The sequence below is a fragment of the Hemicordylus capensis genome, chromosome 4, assembly GCF_027244095.1.
Source record: "Hemicordylus capensis ecotype Gifberg chromosome 4, rHemCap1.1.pri, whole genome shotgun sequence".
NCBI classification, from domain to species: domain Eukaryota; kingdom Metazoa; phylum Chordata; class Lepidosauria; order Squamata; family Cordylidae; genus Hemicordylus; species Hemicordylus capensis.
In genome coordinates, this window is record NC_069660.1 from 26,281,581 (window position 1) to 26,288,757 (window position 7,177).

The 7,177-nt window shown below is 46.0% G+C and overlaps 1 non-coding gene across 1 annotated transcript; it reads left to right on the top strand.

Annotated features, from left to right (window-relative positions):
• The first annotated feature begins 6,792 nt into the window (after window positions 1–6,792).
• Window positions 6,793–6,864, top strand: TRNAT-UGU (transfer RNA threonine (anticodon UGU)). The gene has a single exon. It is a non-coding gene; the product is annotated as a tRNA-Thr (tRNA).
• Window positions 6,865–7,177: the final 313 nt, after the last annotated feature.

Sequence of the window (7,177 nt, forward strand, 5' to 3'; positions counted from 1 at the left end):
ATTGTGGTAGTCCAAATTTGTGAAAACATGGTTTTGTCACCGGCTTGTGGGGAAACACCCCCATGCATTGCATGAGGAGCACAGGTAAAGATGTGTGCAATTGGGCTGTTAAATACCTACACCACAGCAAGAGAGGTTGATAGCAGATGCAATCTGCTGCAATGCTAACGCCAGTATTTAAATTAGTTATCTGAAGAGTCATTAAGAAAAGATAATATCTGATCTTTTATTCTGATAAGCTATCGGATATTAGCTTTTATAAACAGCATTTTAAGATATTTTATTTAAAAACTAAACTTAGCACTGCAATGAATTGCACCTGCTACCAATAACGTTGCAGAAAATACATGGTTCATATTAGCCTTTGTGGGGAAATTGTACATAGATGTGTAATTAGAGTGCCTCTTTTAAATAATAGCTTTTACACACACACACACACCCCAGGACAGCTGAGAACACTACACAGTAGTGGGTAAGGGGTTGCAGCCCTACTTGTGTCCTACATAATGAAAAGCTTTCCAGAAACTCAAACTTCCATTTAGGATAACAAGAATGGCATTTACCCAAATCATTTCCTCTGATGGAATCAGGCTACAGAGCTGCTGCCCTTTAAAGAACATCCACAGAAAAAATATCTCTTAACTTGAATTGTGGGAGGTTAGTGCTGGGAGTTGGGGAGGGGGAGAGAAAGGGATATCATGCTGGCCCCATATCACAGTTTCAAATTAATGTTATGTTTATTTTTGCCCACCTGCTGTCTTGTCCAATTGCTAGTTTGTCAATGAGCTCTTCCTAAAATAATAATGATGATAATTGAGAGAAGGTGAGCAAAACAAATCAATTTATTCTTTTGAAATCTTATCTGCACAGAACCTTCCAAATCCACCATCTATGCTGCTGTTCCTTTTTAGGGGTGTGTGTGGGGGGGGTGAGGGCAGAAGATAAATAATGTAATCCCAAGTATTCACATTTAGAGTGAATATAAACATAATCAGAATCTATGCAGGAGTGATGGAATAAATAAGCAAACTGAAGTTTGGAATGGGTATTTAGGGGATATTAGGGGGATATAAATCCTGAAAAATTAGAGTTTCCTAGGAATCAAACATACTGGATGGCTGAAACTTTTCTGGTTTATAATCACAGTGATCCCAAATAAGAGAATGTGCTACCAACCACAATGGGATGATTGCCCTTAAAATTTGTCTTGATCCTCCTTGAAAATATTGCTTCTGTATTTGCCATCTTGCCACACACTAGGCAAAGATATACTATTGGGATTAGAGAACCCTTTCTGGGTTTGGAGCTGACAGTCCTTGCCATGTATTTTAACAAGCAGTGACATTGGGTGGTTGAAAGGCATAGGCCGAATTCAGACTTAATAGGAAACGGTAGGTCCCTTCACCTCTGGTTTCCTTTGCTGCATGTCCGAATTCAGGAAACCGAGTTGAAGGTGAAAAGAGACCCCTGCAGTTCCCCTCCCCAAACTCCACTCTGGACCTTTGGTTCAGAATGGAGTTTGGGCACCTTCAATTCTGGTTCTGTGGCACCATCCAAATGCTAGCACAGCACTCTTGGCCCCATGGGACCAGAAACTCCTCCTTCACTCTGGCCTGATTGGCTGTGCGGGCTCTCCTTCTTTCGAGAAGGAAGTCAACACAGCCAGCTCCCCCGCCTCTCTGCAGTCTCAATGACTGCAGAGATGCAGCTCTCCAGAATGCCCAGGAGAGCTCTCCAGAACTGGAGTGGTAGGAGGCGTGTGGGACCCCCGGTCCATTGGACCTCCGGTTCCACATTACGTCTGACAGCAGCCCTTGAGTTCAAATCTTAACTGGAGCTGGAGATGTTTGTCTTAGCTTATGCTGAGACCCTGGCTTTCTCCAGTCAGCAAATTCCTTCCTTCCTTCCTTCCTTCCTTCTTCCTTCCTTCCTTCCTTCCTTCCTTCCTTCCTTCCAGAAGATGTGGAGGATGCTGGCAGTCCAGACATGTATACATGGTATCCTACTTTCCCCCACTCCCGTGAAGGTCCTCAAAGTGGCCAATTTTGATTGTTGCTAATCTACAGGGGGAAAGTGGATACAAAATACATTTTTATGGTGTTGTTATTGTTGTTAACTTATTAGATCAGGGCTTCTCAACCTCAGCCCTACAGCTGCTTTTGAACTGTAATTCCCATGATCCCCAACCACAGTGGCTAACAGCCAGAGATTATGGGACTTGTAAGTGAATATCTGCAGAACAAAAGTTGAGCAGCCCTGTATTAGGTGTTTTATATGTTTTAGTTCTTGAAAGCTGCCTTACGGTCTGTCTGATGAAAGACGGCCTAACTAACCCTCCCCCTAAATCGATAAATGAATCATTTTAAGCTTCCAGCAGTAGCTTGGACCGTTGTGATAACTGTCCCCCTTTCCATAATTTCTGTTCTAGGGTATAGCTACCATGCAGAAGTAAACATCTGGAAGCAGCATAATTATGCTGTAAAAGTAAAGGTAAAGTGTGCCGTCAAGTCGGTTTTGATTCCGGGCAACCACAGAGCCCTGTGATTGTCTTTGGCAGAATACAGGAGGGGTTTACCATTGCCTCCTCCTGCGCAGTATGAGATGATGCCTTTCCGCATCTTCCTATATTGCTGCTGCCTGGTATAGGTGTCTCCCATAGTCTGGGAAACATACCAATGGGGATTCGAACTGGCAACCTCTGGCTTGATAATGAAGTCATTTCCCTGCTGCACCATTAGGTGGCACCGTTTCTTTAAAACTGGCTGTACTTTGCAGTTTACTTCCTGTTTCCTATTCAGCACTAGCCCTTCTTTGACACAAATGTGCTGCTTAACCACTCTGCTGCAATTTCCATGCATACAGCCCTGCTCTTCAGAAGCTTTTTAAAAAAAGAATGCTGTATGCCATTACAGCATCCAAAGCAGGAAGCAAGTGCTGGTGCACCACTCCTGGTGCACCGCTCACCTTCCTGCCTGCACTCTTTACAGTTGCAGCATTCATCGGAAGAGGCAAAAGTGGTAAGGGTGATCACATCTGTTTCTGTGATCAACAAGCGCCAGCAGCTGCACCATGTATGCTGCTAACAACAAAACAACAACAAATATTTATATACCACTTTTCAACAAAAAAAGTTTCCAAAGCAGTTTACATAGAGAAATGACAAATAAATAAATAAGATGGCTCCCTGTCCCTAAAGGGCTCACAATCTAAAAAGAAGCATAAGATAGACACCAGCAACAATCACTGGAGATACTGTGCTGGGGGTGGATAGGGCCAGTTACTCTCCCCCTGCTCAATAAAGAGAATCACTAACATCAGCACGTCCACAACAGTAGTCCCTGTGCTGGGACTACTACTGCTCTTAGAATACGTGGTTTCTAGAGTGTGGAAACCAGCGCAGGGGTTGACCCTGTGTGGCACTGATGTTAGAAACACATACACTGTGGTAGTCAGGATGTCAGCCAGTGTAAATGGGATCCCTAAATGTAGTTAGAATGACTTTGGAACAGAAGCATAGGATGCTGCCTTATACCGCGTCAGACCATTGTTCAACTTACCTCAGTATTGTCTACCTAGACTGGCAGCGGCTTCTCCAAGGTTTCGGTCCAGTCCGGTCCGGGGGGGTTCACAAACATTTTTTTTTAACTTACCCCCTTCGGGGGAGTTGTTGGAGGCAGCGGGGGGGGGTGTCCGTGGAGGTTCCCCCTTCCCCTGCCAGCCTCCCTTCATGCCCATACCAGCCGTTCGGCCAGCTCTTTGGCCCATTTGGGCCTTCTCCCTCTGGCGCAGTGGCCATTTTGGAGGCCGCTGCGCCTTTGGAATTGGCCTCTGCGTTCGACGTCAAACCTGTTTGCACATCCCTACTGCACAAGGGACGGTTTTCTCCTCCGGCACGTTTTTCTCCCTTAACTATGCTTTGAATCTGCACAGACTTTCCTGAAATCGAGTCTGCTATGGCAGCCTAAGATCTTACAGAAGGAAATGCAATCAGGGTGGCAGTGAGAAAGAGCACCTCAGGAGGTTATCAGCTCTTGGAAGATACAGCGTAAAACATCAGGCTGAGCAAAGGTAGCAGCAGAAGGCAGGATACGGAACATCCTGACAGACAGTGGTCACAGGTCAGAATCATGGCCTAGGATTTCAATAGAGACTCAACAGGAGCAGCAGGTAAAAGATCAGGGGCTGAATAACAATGAGCACGGATTGCCCCAACCCGTCTTCCTCCCGCTTTTTATTCAACTCACCAAGTGGTCGGAGCAAATTACGATATTGTGTATTCTAGAGAAGCCCTTAAAAGGAAGAAGAAATATATATATACCTAAGACTAGGCTCCAACGCAAACAAAAATGTAATATTTCCTTGATCCTATGTTTAGTGGGGATTTAAATCCCAGCTTAATTTAATCTTTTGACTTATCCTGCAGGTAGTACTTGATTATGTTCCAATGCTTCCAGTAATAGGATTGCAGAGCTGAATAAAATAATAATAAAAAAATGGTGGCTATTAACACTTGGAGAAACAAAGGCTTTAACAGGGACTCTTGATGTCCTCACCCTGCGTAACACAACACAGATGAATGACTGCATCTTTGAGCTTGTCCCCTGTTGCCCTATTTTTAATAACTTCCTGTAAGTGTTACATACAAAAGTTTGAAAACACCATCAATTCAAAAACCTCCTCAGGCCTTATGGACCTCAGCTAGAAAGCAGCATACCAGATTGGGCTGAATGAGAATTATCCCCATAATATGCTGACCGATAGATTCAAGGGTCTCAAAAAGGAGTTTAGGGCAGAACTCTGTTGCTATAATTTGGGTCTGAAGGAGATAATTTGAGATGAACTACTGGGGATGAATGAGAGGGACATGGAAGTGAAAGACAAGGGGGGATTGTGGGCGGAGGGGACCAGCATGGAAATCAGTAGATGGAAATCCATGAAAAGGATGATATTCATCATAGGCTGGGTTCACACAACTACTTATCTGGCCCCGGAGGTTAACCAGGATCAGTGGATGCACCTGGCACACAATCACTTCTGTTGGCAGGTTGCTCTGGAGCACCATTCACACAATCCCAGTTAGTGGCTTCAGGGAGAGCAGACTGTGGTAACCATTGGCCTCCAGGAAGCCAGATGCAATCCTGGCAGCCTTCACACTATTCCTCAGATTGCTCTCAACCCTCAAAGCCTTCAGGGCATCAACAGCTGTGTCCCCAATTGACCTAAAACTCAAACTGTGCGTGGTTGCACTTGGAAGTCTCCAGAGAGCTTCGGAATGAATCAGCCGAAGCCCATGGAGGTGGGGCAGGGGGTGTTCCAGGTGAGTGACAGGCACCGTCATCCTGGGTCTTGATCTGGGTGACCTGTGCTTCACCTCGGCAGTGATGGGGAAACAAGCTGAGGAGAAAAGGGCTGTCCAGAACTAGACTGACAGGAAGGCTGTGCAATCCTGCCTGAACCTCAGAGTTGAATTAGACAATGCACAAACCCTGGGGCATCCTGGACAGAACATTCCCCAGTCTCTGCTGCCTTACCAGTGGCATTGCCAGTGCCCATGGCTGTTGGAGATGTGACTCCATGGGCATTGACTCTCAACATCAATAACTCCTGTTGACCACTAGGAGGAAACAGAGCGTGTAGGTCTGCCCCTTTGTTCTCTCTTCTCTCTGTTTCTCTGCTCTATGTCTCTTCTGATTGTTGCACTGAGAGGTGCTCTACAGGAGCAAAGTGAAGCACCTTGAGATGGTGAGCAGGGAGAGCAGGCTTAACCAGTTCGGACCCAAACGAAACCAGGCCAGCTAGTTTTGTGCACACCTCTACTGCTCACATCTGTCTGTCGAGTGTGGGGCTGCTGTCCCAGCACGGCTGGCCATGGAAAGCTGTGCTGAAGCTTGATGGGGAGGACGCGTGGGTGTTGGGGCAGGTGTGGGTGGGACATGCAGGTTAGTGTGTGTGGCCAGGCAGAGTGGAGCCAAAGCCCAAAGTGTTCTGGCTGTGTGGCCATAGAGTACAGATGGGATGATAGAGCATCGGTGGGCATGGTCCACTCTGGGTGCAGGCATCTATGGTGGCTGCGCAGGTAAGGGCATGGCACATCCAGGTAACCAGGTGAGAGGTACAGGTTCTCATGACCAGTGGATCCTGGTTAGGATTTCCAAGGGGATAACTAAACCAGATCTGATTCTAGAAAAATATCCTGGTTAACTTGCAGTACCAGGTTTGCCACTGTGTGTGGGTTAACACGCTCACACCAAAATCAGTCAATCTCATTTAACCAGCATTAATGTCATGAGAAACCATCCATAGTGGTTAGAGTATTGGACCAGGACAGAGTTCAAATCCCCATTGAGACATGAAATTCACAGGGTGACTCTGGGCCAGTCACTTATCTCTCAGCCTAACCTACCTCGCAGGGTTGCGGTGATGGTAGACATAAACATCATGATGTACACCACCCTGGGCTCCTTGGAGGAAGAGCAGGATATAAATGTAAAATTAATTAATTAATTAATTAATTAATTAATTAAATACCTGAGGGGCGTGGATTTCGATACTATCCCCTGAACTTATAGGCTCTAGAACTGCAAGATGTCTCCAAGCCAAGCTAGCGGTCTTATTCTTGAGTGGAGTTAGGCCCATGAATGGGCCAGTTAATGTACTAACAGAGGTCCGTGGAAAAAAGGCCTCACTTCCAATCCTCAGAAAGACTGCAAGTCAGGCAAAGAAAGCAGAGCACTGAATGGTGAGTGAGTGAGTGGGTGGTGGTCACAATCAGAAACAGGACAGACATCCAGAAGAGTTATGGTTCAGTGGTAGAGCATCTGCTTTGTGTGCAGAAGGTCCTAGGTTCAATCCCTGGTATCTCCAGGTAGGGCTGGGAAAGTCTCTTGGAGAAGCCACTTCCAATCAGTGCAGACAATACTGAGCTAGATGGACCAATGGTCTGATTTGCTATGAGGCAGCTTCCTATGTAACTCTGTACACGTGTTTGTAATGTGTACATGTATGTAAGTGTGCCACGTATGTGTTCCTAGGTATGTATGTGTGCATAGCAAGAGAGGAGCGAGAATCATGTTTGCTCCAGGGCACCGAATTCCTCCCTCCACAGCTCTCAACAGGCGACACACAATCAAAAGACCAGGGCAACTGTATTCCAGAGTCTCCATGGCTGTGTTGGTTC